At 36.6% G+C, this 15,778-nt stretch overlaps 1 long non-coding RNA gene across 1 annotated transcript in view; it reads right to left on the bottom strand.

Annotated features, from left to right (window-relative positions):
- Positions 1–11,413, bottom strand: part of LOC139128929 (uncharacterized) — a 35,679-nt gene extending 24,266 nt beyond the window's left edge. The window contains exons 1-3 of the long non-coding RNA XR_011551456.1: positions 11,045–11,413; positions 1,563–1,694; positions 787–918 (exon numbers count right to left, since the gene is read on the bottom strand). This is a non-coding gene — a long non-coding RNA (uncharacterized lncRNA). The remainder of the gene's footprint in view (positions 1–786; positions 919–1,562; positions 1,695–11,044) is intronic.
- Positions 11,414–15,778: the final 4,365 nt, after the last annotated feature.

The raw sequence follows: 15,778 nt of genomic DNA, 5'->3' as shown, positions 1-15,778 counted from the left end.
GACTTGCACTTTCAGAGAAAAAGACTTTTTACCAAATCAAGAAAAAACCATTTCACCATAATTTCAGGCAATCTGACTGATATCACACCTGGGAACCTCTATACCTAGCTTCAAATGAACTGGACTTGTGGTTTAAGGGAAACAATTTTTTGACCAAAAGTGGCAAAAAATTGCCTCAAAAACACAATTATGTAAATTTCACAACAATGTTGACAAATCAGACTGAGATCACCCCTATGAACTGTGATACCACATTTCAAATGAATTGGAATTTGGACTTGCGGTTTCAGAGAAAAAAGGCTTTTTTTACCAAAAACAGGGAAAATTGAGCAAAAATTACAATTATACACAATTTCAACAACATTTCCTCTTATCTGACTGACATTATCTTTAGATACCTCCATAGCAAGTTTTAAATGAATAGACTTTTGGCTTGGGCCTGAGATGAGCAACTGATAAACAGTGTGACCATACAGTACTGAACATCACACCAGGCCTACATATACACATTTAATTAACCCTACATGGTGTTTTTATACACATAACTGTTAGTTGTTTAATTACATGATGAAACTCCAGTGAGATAGAAATATTATTTATGTGTCGCTGTAGTTGTCACTACTATTTATACACAACAATGACATAAAATTATACCTTTTAACAAACATGTGTTATTCCAAAAAATTTTGATCTAACAAAATCATGCGAGTTTTTGAAAGATATCACTTTACCTTCATTTCATTGTACTCATTAATTAACACAATCAAATTAAACATTTATACATACCTTAATTCTGAACGGAGTATTGGGATGACAAATTGTAATAACCGGATGATAACTACACTGGATTCAGACAAGGAGACATCATCCAATACAGTATCTACACTGTCAACCTGCACAGGAAAGGTTGCGAATAGCCTTCCCGAAACAAAGCAAAATCAGTGAGAATGTACTGGCCTAAGTGGGTAGCTGTAAATTTCACAACAATTTTGACAAATCAGACTGAGATCACCCCTATGAACTGTGATACCACATTTCAAATGAATTGGAATTTGGACTTGCGGTTTCAGAGAAAAAGGCTTTTTTACCAAAAACAGGGAAAATTGAGCAAAAATTACAATTATCCAAATTTCAACAATATTTCCTCTTATCTGACTGACATTATCTTTAGATACCTCCATAGCAAGTTTTTAATGAATGGGACTTTTGGCTTGGGGCCTGAGATGAGCAACTGATAAACAGTGTGACCATACAGTACTGAACATCACACCAGGCCTACATATACACATTTAATTAACCCTACATGGTGTTTTTATACACATACTGTTAGTTGTTTAATTACATGATGAAACTCCAGTGAGATAGAAATATTATTTATGTGTCGCTGTAGTTGTCACTACTATTTATACACAACAATGACATAAAATTATACCTTTTAACAAACATGTGTTATTCCAAAAAATTTTGATCTAACAAAATCATGTGATTTTTTGAAAGATATCACTTTACCTTCATTTCATTGTACTCATTAATTAAACAATCAATTAAACATTTATACATACCTTAATTCTGAACGGAGTATTGGGATGACAAATTGTAATAACCGGATGATAACTACACTGGATTCAGACAAGGAGACATCATCCAATACAGTATCTACACTGTCAACCTGCACTGGAAAGCTTGCGAATAGCCTTCCCGAGAACAAAGCAAAATCAGTGAGAATGTACTGGCCTAAGTGGGTAGCTGTAAATTTCACAACAATTTTGACAAATCAGACTGAGATCACCCCTATGAACTGTGATACCACATTTCAAATGAATTGGAATTTGGACTTGCGGTTTCAGAGAAAAAAGTTTTTTTTACCAAAAACAAGGAAAATTGAGCAAAAATTACAATTATCCAAATTTCAACAACATTTCCTCTTATCGGACTGACATTATCTTTAGATACCTATATAGCAAGTTTTAAATGAATGGTACTTTTGGCTTGGGGCCTGAGATGAGCAACTGATAAACAGTGTAAATTGCCAATTTATGCATGAACAAATGGCTCTGACTTTTTGCCTGATGAATGGAACAATACCTATCTAAAAAATCAAGTCTCACTTAACCGATAATGTTGATAAAACAAAATAAATCACTGCATGAGTAAAGCAAATACTGTACTACAATCACTCCAACTATCCTGTACTTTGAATGTACAGTCATGGTCTCTTATCTACACTTATTGACATAACTATAGATCTACATGCACACTACAATCACTCCACTATCCCATATTTTGAATGTGCAGTTATGGTCTCTCATCTATACTTATTGAAATAACTATCTACATGCACACTACAATCTATCCAAATATCTAATATTTTGAATGTGCAGTCATGGTCTCTCATCTACACATTGATTTAACTATCCACATACACTCTACAATCCATCCAACTATCTGATATTTTGAATGTACAGTCATGGTCCCTCATCTAAACTTATTGACATAACTACATGTATCTACATGCACACGACAATCACTCCACTATCCCATATTTTGAATGTACAGTCATGGTCTCTCATCTACACTTATTGAAAAGTATCTACATGCACACTACAATCAATCTAACTATCCAATATTTTGAATGTACAGTCATGGTCTCTCATCTACACTTATTGACATAACTATCTACATGCACACTACAATCACTCCACCATCCCATATTTTGAATGTGCAGTCATGGTCTCTCAACTACACTTATGAGACATAACTATCTACATACACACTACAATCTAACCAACTATCTAATAGCTATCTAATATTGTGAATGTACAGTCATGGTCCCTCATCTACACTTATTGACATAACTGTCTACATGCACACAACAATCACTCCACTATCCCATATTTTGAATGAACAGTCATGGTCTCTCATCTACACTTATTAAATAACTATCTACATGCACACGACAATCACTCCACTATCCCATATTTTGAATTTACAGCCATGGTCTCTCATCTACACTTATTGACATAACTATCTACATACACACTACAATCTATCCAACTATCTAATATTTTGAAAGTACAGTCATGGTCCCTTATATAAACTTATTGACATAACTGTCTACATCACACAACAATCAGACTATCCCATATTTTGAATGTACAGTCATTGTCTCTCATCTACACTTATTAAATAACTATCTACATGCACACTACAATCATTCCACAATCAGATATTTGCATGTGCTGATATGGACTCATCTACACTTATTGAAATAACTATCGACATACACGCTACAATCTCTCCACTATCCCATATTTTGAATGTACAGTCATGGTCTCTCATCTACAATTATTGACAAAACTATATACATACAAACTACCGGTACATCACTCCAACGTTCCCATATTTTGTATGTACAGTCATGGTCTCTCATCTACACTTATTGACACAACTATCTACATCTACACAACAATCACTCCACTATCCCATATTTTGAATGTACAGTAATGGTCTCTCAACTACACTTATTGACATAACTATCTACATGCACACAACAATCACTCCACTATCCAATATTTTAAATGTGCAGTCATGGTCTCTCATCTACACTTATTGACATAACTATCTACATGCACACAACAATCACTCCATAATCCAATAGTTTGAATGTGCAGTCATGGTCTCTCCATCTACACTTATTGACATAATTATCCACCTACACACGACAATCACTCCGACTATCCCATAGTTAGAATGTGCAGTCATGGTCCCTCATCTACACTTATTGACATAACTATCAACATACTGGCTACAATCTATCCAACTATCTAATATTTTGAATGTACAGTCACGGTCTCTCATCTAGTAGATCTACACTTATTGACATGACTATCCACATGCACGTTACAATCTATCCAACTATCTAATATTTTGAATGTACAGTCATGGTCCCTTATCTAAACTTATTGAAATAACTGTCTACATGCACACAACAATCACTCGGCTATCCCATATTTTGAATGTACAGTCATGGTCTCTCATCTACACTTATTGACATAACTATCTACATGCACACAACAATCACTCCACTATCCAATATTTTGAATGTGCAGTCATGGTCTCTCATCTACACTTATTGACATAACTATCTACATGCACCCAACAATCACTCCATAATCCAATAGTTTGAATGTGCAGTCATGGTCTCTCCATCTACACTTATTGACATAATTATCCACCTACACACGACAATCACTCCAACTATCCCATAGTTAGAATGTGCAGTCATGGTCCCTCATCTACACTTATTGACATAACTATCCACATACTGGCTACAATCTATCCAACTATCGAATATTTTGAATGTACAGTCACGGTCTCTCATCTAGTAGATCTACATTTATTGACAGGACTATCCACATGCACGTTACAATCTATCCAACTATCTAATATTTTGAATGTACAGTCATGGTCCCTTATCTAAACTATTGAAATAACTGTCTACATGCACACAACAATCACTCGGCTATCCCATATTTTGAATGTACAGTCATGGTCTCTCATCTACACTTATTGACCTAACTATCTACATGCACACAACAATCACTCCACTATCCCATATTTTGAATGTACAGTCATGGTCTCTCATCTACACTTATTGACATAACTATCTACATGCACACGAAAATCACTCCACTATCCCATATTTTAAATGTGCAGTCATGGTCTCTCATCTACACTTGTTGACATAACTATCTACATGCACACGACAATCACTCCACTATCCCATATTTTGAATGTGCAGTCATGGTCTCTCATCTACACTTATTGACATAACTATCTACATGCACACAACAATCACTCCACTATCCAATATTTTGAATGTGCAGTCATGGTCTCTCATCTACACTATTGACATAACTACTACATGCACCCAACAATCACTCCATAATCCAATAGTTTGAATGTGCAGTCATGGTCTCTCCATCTACACTTATTGACATAATTATCCACCTACACACGACAATCACTCCAACTATCCCATAGTTAGAATGTGCAGTCATGGTCCCTCATCTACACTTATTGACATAACTATCCACATACTGGCTACAATCTATCCAACTATCGAATATTTTGAATGTACAGTCACGGTCTCTCATCTAGTAGATCTACATTTATTGACAGGACTATCCACATGCACGTTACAATCTATCCAACTATCTAATATTTTGAATGTACAGTCATGGTCCCTTATCTAAACTTATTGAAATAACTGTCTACATGCACACAACAATCACTCAACTATCCCATATTTTGAATGTGCAGTCATGGTCTCCCAACTACACTTATGAGATATAACTATCTACATACACACTATAATTTATCCAACTATCTTATATTTTGAATGTACAGTCATGGTCCCTCATCTACACTTATTGACATAACTGTCTACATGCACACAACAATCACTCCACTATCCAATATTTTGAATGTGCAGTCATGGTCTCTCATCTACACTTATTGACATAACCATCTACATGCACACAACAATCACTCCACTATCCAATATTTTGAATGTGCAGTCATGGTCTCTCATCTACACTTATTGACATAACTATCTACATGCACCCAACAATCACTCATAATCCAATAGTTTGAATGTGCAGTCATGGTCTCTCCATCTACACTTATTGACATAATTATCCACCTACACACGACAATCACTCCAACTATCCCATAGTTAGAATGTGCAGTCATGGTCCCTCATCTACACTTATTGACATAACTATCCACATACTGGCTACAATCTATCCAACTATCGAATATTTTGAATGTACAGTCACGGTCTCTCATCTAGTAGATCTACATTTATTGACAGGACTATCCACATGCACGTTACAATCTATCCAACTATCTAATATTTTGAATGTACAGTCATGGTCCCTTATCTAAACTTATTGAAATAACTGTCTACATGCACACAACAATCACTCCACTATCCCATATTTTGAATGTGCAGTCATGGTCTCCCAACTACACTTATGAGATATAACTATCTACATACACACTATAATTTATCCAACTATCTTATATTTTGAATGTACAGTCATGGTCCCTCATCTACACTTATTGACATAACTGTCTACATGCACCCAACAATCACTCCACTATCCCATATTTTGAATGAACAGTCATGGTCTCTCATCTACACTTATTAAATAACTATCTACATGCACACGACAATCACTCCACTATCCTATATTTTGAATTTACAGTCATGGTCTCTCACCTACACTTATTGACATAACTATCTACATACACACTACAATCTATCCAACTATCTAATATTTTGAAAGTACAGTCATGGTCTCTCATCTACACTTAATGACATAACTATCTACATGCACACTACAATCAATCACTCAACCATCCCATACTTTGAATGTGCAGTCATGGTCTCTCAACTACACTTATGAGACATAGCTATCTACATACACACTATAATCTATCCAACTATCTAATATTTTGAATGTGCAGTCATGGTCCCTCATCTACACTTATTGACATAACTGTCTACATGCACACAACAATCACTCCACTATCCCATATTTTGAATGAACAGTCATGGTTTCTCATCTACACTAATTAAATAACTATCTACATGCACACGACAATCACTCCACTATCCCATATTTTGAATTTACAGTCATGGTCTCTCATCTACACTTATTGATACAACTATCTACATACACACTATAATCTATCCAACTATCTAATATTTTGAAAGTACAGTCATGGTCCCTTATCTAAACTTATTGACATAACTGTCTACATCACACACAACAATCAACTATACCATATTTTGAATGTGTCATGTCATGGTCTCTCATCTACACTTATTAAATAACTATCTACATGCACACTACAATCATCCACTATCAATATTTTGAATGTGCAGTCATGCACTCATCTACACTTATGAATAACTATCCACACACATACTACATCTTCCACTATCCCATATTTTGAATGTACAGTCATGGTTTCTCATCTACAATTATTAAAAAACTATATACATACACACACGAATCACTCCAACAATCCCATATTTTGTATGTACAGTCATGGTCTCTCATCTACACTTATTGACACAACTATCTACACCTACACAACAATCATCCACTATCCATATTTTGAATGTACAGTAATGGTCTCTCATCTAAACTTATTGACATAACTATCTACATGCACACAACAATCACACTATATCCATATTTTGAATGTGCAGTCATGGTCTCTCATCTACACTTATTGACATAATATCTACATGCACACGACAATCATTCCACTATCACATAGTTTGAATGTGCAGTATGCACTCATCTACACTTATGAAATAACTATCCACCTACACTGCTACAATCTATCCACTATCCCATATTTTGAATGTACAGTCTGGTCTCTCATCTACATTATTGAAAAAACTATATACATGACACACTACCGTTACAATCTATCCAACATCCCATATTTTGGATGTACAGTCATGGTCTCTCATCTACACTTATTGACAAACTATCTACACCTACACAACGAATCACTCCACTATCCCATATTTTGAATGTACAGTCATGGTCTCTCATCTACACTTATTGACATAACTATCTACATGCATACAACAATCACTCCATAATCCCATATTTTGAATGTGCAGTCATGGTCTCTCCATCTACACTTATTGACATAATTATCCACCTACACACGACAATCACTCCAACCATCCCATATTTGAATGTGCAGTCATGTCCCTCATCTACACTTATTGACATAACTATCCACATACTGCTACAACTCATCCAACTATCTAATATTTTGAATGTACAGTCACAGTCTCTCATCTAGTAGATCTACACTTATTGACATGACTATCCACATGCACGTTACAATCTATCCAATTATCTAATATTTTGAATGTACAGTCATGGTCTCTCATCTACAATTATTGACAAAACTATATACATACACACTACCGTACATCACTCCAACGTTCCCATATTTTGTATGTACAGTCATGGTCTCTCATCTACACTTATTGACACAACTATCTACATCTTCACAACAATCACTCCACTATCCCATATTTTGAATGTTCAGTAATGGTCTCTCAACTACACTTATTGACACAACTATCTTCATGCACTAAACAATCACTTCACTATCCCATATTTTAAATGTACAGTATCTACACTTATTGACATAACTATCTACATGCACACAACAATCACTCCACTATCTAATATTTTGAATGTACAGTCATGGTCTCTCATCTACACTTATTGACACAACAATCATCCCACTATCCAATATTTTGAATGTGCAGTCATGGTCTCTCATCTACACTTATTGACATAACTATATTTACGCACACACAACAATCACTTCACTATCCCATTTTTAAATGTCAAGTAATGGTCTCTCAACTACACTTATTGACATAACTATCTACATGTACACAACAATCGCTCCATATCCCATATTTTGAATGTACAGTCATGGTCTCTCATCTACACTTATTGACAATAACTATCCACATACTCATGACAATCACCCCAACTATACCATAGTTTGAATGTGCAGTCATGGTCCCTCATCTACACTCATTGACATAACTATCCATATACACGCTACATCTATCCAACTAACTAATATTTGGAACATACAGTCATGGTCTCTCATCTACACTTATTGACATGACTATCCACATGCACGTTACAATCTATCCAACTATCTCATATTTTGAATGTACAGTCATGGTCCCTTATCTAAACTTATTGACATAACTGTCTACATGTACACAACAATCAATCTAACTATCCAATATTTAAATGTACAGTCATGGTCTCTCATCTACACTTATTAAATAACTATCTATATGCACACTACAATCACTCCACTATCGGATATTTTGCATGTGCTGATATGGTCTCTCATCTACACTTATTGAAAGAACTATCCACATACACACTACAATCTCTCCACTATCCCATATTTTGAATGTACAGTCATGGTCTCTCATCTACACTTATTGACACAACTATCTACATGCACACAACAATCACTCCACTATCCCATATTTTGAATGTACAGTAATTGTCTCTCATCTAAACTTATTGAAATAACTATCTACATGCACACGACAATCTCTCCACTATCCCATATTTTGAATTTACAGTAATGGTCCCTAAACTACATTTATTGACAAAACTACAATCTCTCAAACTATCCAATAATTTGAATGTACAGTAATGGTCTCTCAACTACATTTATTGACATAACTATCTGCATGCACACAACAATCACTCCACTATCCCATTTTTAAATGTACAGTAATGGTCTCTCCATCTACACTTATGAGACATAACTATCAACCTGCACACAACAATCACTCCACTATCCCATATTTTGAATGTACAGTAATGGTCTCTCATCTACACTTATCGACATAACTATCTACATGCACACAACAATCACTCCACTATCCCATATTTTGAATGTACAGTCATGGTCTCTCATCTACACTTATTGACATGACTATCCACATGCACACGACAATCACTCCACTATCCCATATTTTGAATATGCAGTCATGGTCTCTCATATATGCACTTATTGACACAACTATCTAAATGAACACTACAATCTCTCCAGCTGTCCTGTATTTTGAATTTGCAGTCATGGTTATAGGATATCAACTCAAGCCTACACAAATATGAACATCTGTAAAATGTTTATTGTGTGAGTAAAACTGTGTTTCCACATAGAACATCACACCAGGCCTACACAAATGTAATTTTCTAGATACATGTTTACTGTGTGAATCAAGATGTGTGTCCACATAGGACATCACACCTGGCCAACACAAAAGGAATGTGTACATGTTTACAGTGCGAGTCAAAATGTGTGACCACAAAGGACATCACACCAAGCCTACACACAAATGTAGTTATATCTATATGTTTATAATGTTAGTAAAGGGGTGTCCACATAGGAAGTCACACCACGCCTACACAACATCAATTATGGTAACTGTGTAATCAAGATGTGTGTCTACATAGGAAATCACACCTAGCCTACAACATTAACTATTTTTACATGTTTATTAATTGTGTGAGTCAAGATGTGTGTCCACATAGGACATCACACCTGGCCTACACAGCATTATATTAAGTATCTATACATGTTTATTATGTGAGTAAAGATGTGTTTCAACATAGGACGTCACACCTGGCCTACACAATATTATTTATTATCTGTACATGTATACTGTGTTATCAAGATGTGTATCCACATAGGACATCACACCTGGCCTACACAAATCTAATTTAATCTCTACATGTTTAATGTGAGGGTCAAGATGTGTGGCCACACAGGACATCACACTTAACCTTCACAACATTAATTATCTTTCATGTTTATTGTGTAATCAAGATGTGTGTCCACATTGGACATCACACCTGGCCTACACAATATTATTAATTATCTGAACATGTATACTGTGTAATCAAGATGTGTATCCACATAGGACATCACACCTGGCCTACGCAAATCTAATTTAATCTCTACATGTTTAATGTGGGGGTCAAAATGTGTGTCCACATAGGACATCACACCAGGCCTACACAAATCTCATTATCTCTATATGCTGTGTAAGTCAAGATGTGTGTGACCATACAGTACTGAACATCACACCAGGCCTACATACATATTCAATTAACCCTAAACCCTACATGGTGTTTTTATACATATAACTGTTAGTTGTTTAATTATATGAGGAAACTCCAGTGAGATAGAAATATTATTTATGTGTCGCTGTAGTTGTCACTACTATATTCACAACAATGACATAAAATTATACCTTTTAACAACATGTGTTATTCCAAAAAATTTTGATCTAACTAAATCATGCGAGTTTTTTTTAAGATATCACTTTACCTTCATTTCATTGTACTCATTAATTAACACAATCAAATTAAACATTTATACATACCTTAATTCTGAACGGAGTATCGGGATGACAAATTGTAATAACCGGATGATAACTACACTGGATTCAGACAAGGAGACATCATCCAATACAGTGTCTACACTGTCAACCTGCACAGGAAGGTTGCGAATAGCCTTCCCGAGAAAAAAGCAAAATCAGTGAGAAAGTACTGGCCTAAGTGGGTAGCTGAATTAGCGTGGTTGGAAAAACAGAAACTGAATAGACTACAACATACACAGAATTATTCAAATTCACAACACATGTAATTCTATCAGATGTGAGATTGTCCAAATGAAGTTTCTGGTGACTGTAATTATCCCCATCCATATCGGGGAGATATCTCAGGTAAATATACAGCATTCATCACAACAATACTTCTCTATTAATATTAAACTTTGTACATTATTGGAGCCCTGGATGATATCATTCTATTCAGATTCTTCCAAAAAGGCTAGTGTGGTGCTTACATTTTGTCAGAGAATCCAAGGAAACCAACTTATAACTCACATTGTTTCTGTACCCAGAAAACTGCACATTGGTGAACGGTCAGACACAGTGCTATTTTTTGGCAAAAGAAATGCCTTTCAGCCATGAAACAGATTTACAGCCACAGTAGCTATAACTTTTGGTGATTTTCAGCATTTTTGTTCTTTATACCGGTATTTACTGAACTAGTTTATTGTTAAACGTATAAATCATGTAGAAATGTCCACTATATAGCTTATCAGCACAGCTCATATGTGTATAATGAACATTGTTATTGATAAATAAATTTTAGTCCGGACTAAAATTAAAATGTAAACAGTAACAATGCATTCTACACACATACACTTTGAATTCACAAGCTGAACACTGTGTATTTGTATATCTTTTGTTTGCATTGAGGGTCCGCTTAATACACATTACAGTTAATAGGACCTGTGTCTTTAGTTTTTTTCCTTTGGCATTTTTGGCATTGGTCATTGAACTGTCACAAGGTCTTCAGTGTTTTTACCTGCAAGATTATATAATGGTTTAGACCTGTGACATGCTCAATGGAGCCATTTTTCCCATGATTCAATTTTACAGGACGTTTAAGAAGCCCAGCAAAAGCATTCGTTTTTTATGATTTTACGGAAACCCTATGATTCAAAGTTGGTGGAAATGACTGTATTGGGTAACAGCCTCCCCTAGAGGACATTTAAAAAATACCGCCAATAAGACGGTGTCACTCCCATATGATCAGAGTTGTTGTATAATAACTGTGGCACTGGTCACATAGCCCATGGTGAACTGCATTAAAAATCAGTCAATAGGATTCAGAGATGTTTGCTCAAAAATGGGAGAAAATGACCCAAAAATACAATCACACAAATTTACTTCAATTTGAAACAAAGCATATCTAAACCAAGGAGTTTTGAGTATTTACATTTCTTGATGGATTTCACAGAAATATTCTTCCAAAAATAAACTTCAAGTTAGAAGGAGCCACGTTGGCCCAGGAGGCACCCTCTTTGTCCAATGTAAACATCCCCCTATTTTCTGGCTCATGAATATTAATTAGGCCACACTTGTCGTGCAGCGGAAGCAAAAACGACTCCGATTGTTGTGAGTGTTTATAATTATTGAAGCCAGGTATGTATATTTACATTGATACTTCAAAGAGTTTGTTAACTACATGTACTTTCCCTTGACAAATCTGGCAATATTCGATTCGGCAGGTTGCCAAATGTCACTATTTCTCACTGCTATTGCCGGTTACCAGGCAAGCGCTAACTTCATAGCAACAACCACCTTCCCAAGAAAACCGTTTAAAATTGATAGTTTTATGCCATGATTCAAAATTTTAAAATCATACGATTGTTGTTTGATAATTTCTGATCCTTACAACTATAATTTCAATCACTATTGATAACTTTTGTTGAAATCAAGTCAGGCTGAAATTTCCGTTTTCGCCGTGCAGTCAATGAATATTGCTACCCCATTGACGGCTATGGCAGATTACACATCGATTTCACCAACTGTAGAAAAGATGGTTGTTTTTATAACGCGAGTGCCGAAATTCAAAATTCTGAAACCAACAGTTGTTTTTAAATTCCCAAATGAACTCAAGGACACTAAAATTTCGCCATTAAATAGAGAAATAAAAAACTTAACCTGAAAGAATTTTCATATCTTGATTACTGTGCTCGCGTCGAAATGGCCACGCGTATATGCGCTTACAGACCTGCATGCATACGCGTGTCGCCATGTGTCCCTTGGGAAATATACTATGTTAATGGCAGCGATTATGGATAATGACATACCGGTATGTGCAGGGACTCTTTTTCCGGCAAACACCTCGCATTTGATCGATGAACTATGTATGTATGTATGTATGTATGTATGTATGTATGTATGTATACATGTATGTATGTATGTATGTATGTATGTATGTATGTATGTATGTATGTATGTATGTATGTATGTATGTATGTATGTACGTATGTATGTATGTATGTATGTTAGCTGTGCATGGCAGGGCTGTGTGTTACCAGCATTATACGACCTCCGACCACAGGCTATGGTGGGAGGCCACATAACGCCGGTAACACACAGCCCTGCCATGCAGAGCTACTATGTATGTACCAGGGGTATGTATGTATGTATGTATGTATGTATGTAAGCTGTGCATGGCAGGGCTGTGTGTTACAGGCGTTATACGGCCTCCCACCACAGGCTGTGGTGGGAGGCCACATAATGCCGGTAACACACAGCCCTACCATGCACAACTAAATGTATGTATGTATGTATGTATGTATGTATGTATGTATGTTAGCTGTGCATGGCAGGCTGTGTGTTACCAGCGTTATACGGCCTCCCACCACAGGCTGTGGTGGGATGCGATGTATGTATGTATGTATGTATGTATGTATGTATGTATGTATGTATGTATGTATGCATGCATGTGTATGTATGTATATAATGTATGTATGTATGTATGTATATGTTTGTATGTATGTATGTATGTATGTATGTGTGTGTATGTGTGTATGTATGTATGTGTATGTATGTATGTATGTATGTGTGTATGTATGTATGTATGTATGTATGTATGTATGTGTATGTATGTTAGCTGTGCATGGCAGGGCTGTGTGTTACCGGCGTTATACCGGTACGGCCTCCCACCACAGGCTGTGGTGGGAGGCCACATAATGCCGGTAACACACAGCCCTGCTATGCAGAGCTAGTATGTATGTATGTATGTATGTATGTTGTGTGTGTGTATGTATGTATGTATATGTATGTATGTTAGCTGTGCATGGCAGGGCTGTGTGTTACCGTCGTTATACGGCCTCCCACCACAGGCTGTGGTGGGAGGCCACATAACGCTGGTAACACAGTGAGCCCTGCCATGCAGAGCTAGTATGTATGTATGTATGTATGTATGTATGTATGTATGTATGTATGTATGCTGTGCATGGCAGGGCTGTGTGTTACCGTCGTTATGTCTCATCCCACCACAGCCTCTGGTGGGAGGCCGTATAATGCGGTAACACACAGCCCTGCCATGCAGACATTAGTGGACGTTTCCATCTAAAAACAATGCATATTCAATGCACATTCACCACTTGAAATAGGGGTTTGAAGGGGTATGGAGCTCCTAATTAAAGTTATTTGCCATCTCGTAAGCTGTTTGCAATATGTGATTAGAGATAGCAATTAAGTGGGTGTACAGGGCAGACATCTTTGCCTTACACACTTCACTCATACAGATAATCGTTCGCCTTGAACTTCTTTGAACATTGTACCCTAATTTTCACAGAATAGGACCTATAAATATACTACACGCCATATTTTAGTTCAAATTAATAAAAGTAGGAACAAATTCCGATGTCCTGAAATGATAATACTGTTGTCAAGGTTTACACGAGACTGAGTTTGTGCCGCTTCGCTGTACAATACCTTGCAATGGCATAAAGTAGTACCAGCGAAGCTATTGGTATCTGAAGTTGTTGACTAAGCGTTATGTAATGTCTGATTATATCTGATATAACTACTGTAGATTGCATATTATCAGTGCAGAAAGAGCTCAAAAAAGTGCACTGTTTTTTAGATGCAAGCGTCCCGTCATGAGCTAATATGTATGTACCGGGGGTATGTATGTATGTATGTATGTATGTATGTATGTATGTATGTATGTATTATGTTAGCTGTGCATGGCAGGGCTGTGTTACCGGTGTTATACGGCCTCCCACCACAGGCTGTGGTCACGGGGAGGCCACATAACGCCGGTAACACACAGCCCTGCCATGCAGAGCTAGTATGTATGTATGTATGCATGTATGTATGTATGTATGTTTGCTGTGCATGGCAGGGCTGTGTGTTACCGTCGTTATACGGCCTCCCACCACAGGCTGTGGTGGGAGGCCACATAACGCCGGTAACACACAGCCCTGCCATGCAGAGCCAGTATGTATGTATGTATGTATGTATGAATGTATACATGTTTGCTGTGCATGGCAGGGCTGTGTGTTACCGGCATTATACGGCCTCCCACCACAGGCTGACAGGCCACATAATGCCGGTAACACACAGCCCTGCCATGCAGAGCTAGTATGTATGTATGTATGTATGTATGTATGTGTGTATGTATGTATGTATGCATGTATGTATGTATGTATGTACCGGTATGTATGTATGTATGTATGTATGTATGTAAGCTGTGCATGGCAGGGCTGTGTGTTACTTAGTCAGAAAACAGACAGGTTCAGGCAG

The sequence above is a fragment of the Ptychodera flava genome, unplaced genomic scaffold (assembly GCF_041260155.1).
Source record: "Ptychodera flava strain L36383 unplaced genomic scaffold, AS_Pfla_20210202 Scaffold_79__1_contigs__length_559180_pilon, whole genome shotgun sequence".
In the NCBI taxonomy this organism is placed as follows: domain Eukaryota; kingdom Metazoa; phylum Hemichordata; class Enteropneusta; family Ptychoderidae; genus Ptychodera; species Ptychodera flava.
The sequence above is the reverse complement of the archived record's forward strand: the minus strand, read 5'-3'. Positions and strand labels throughout refer to the sequence as shown.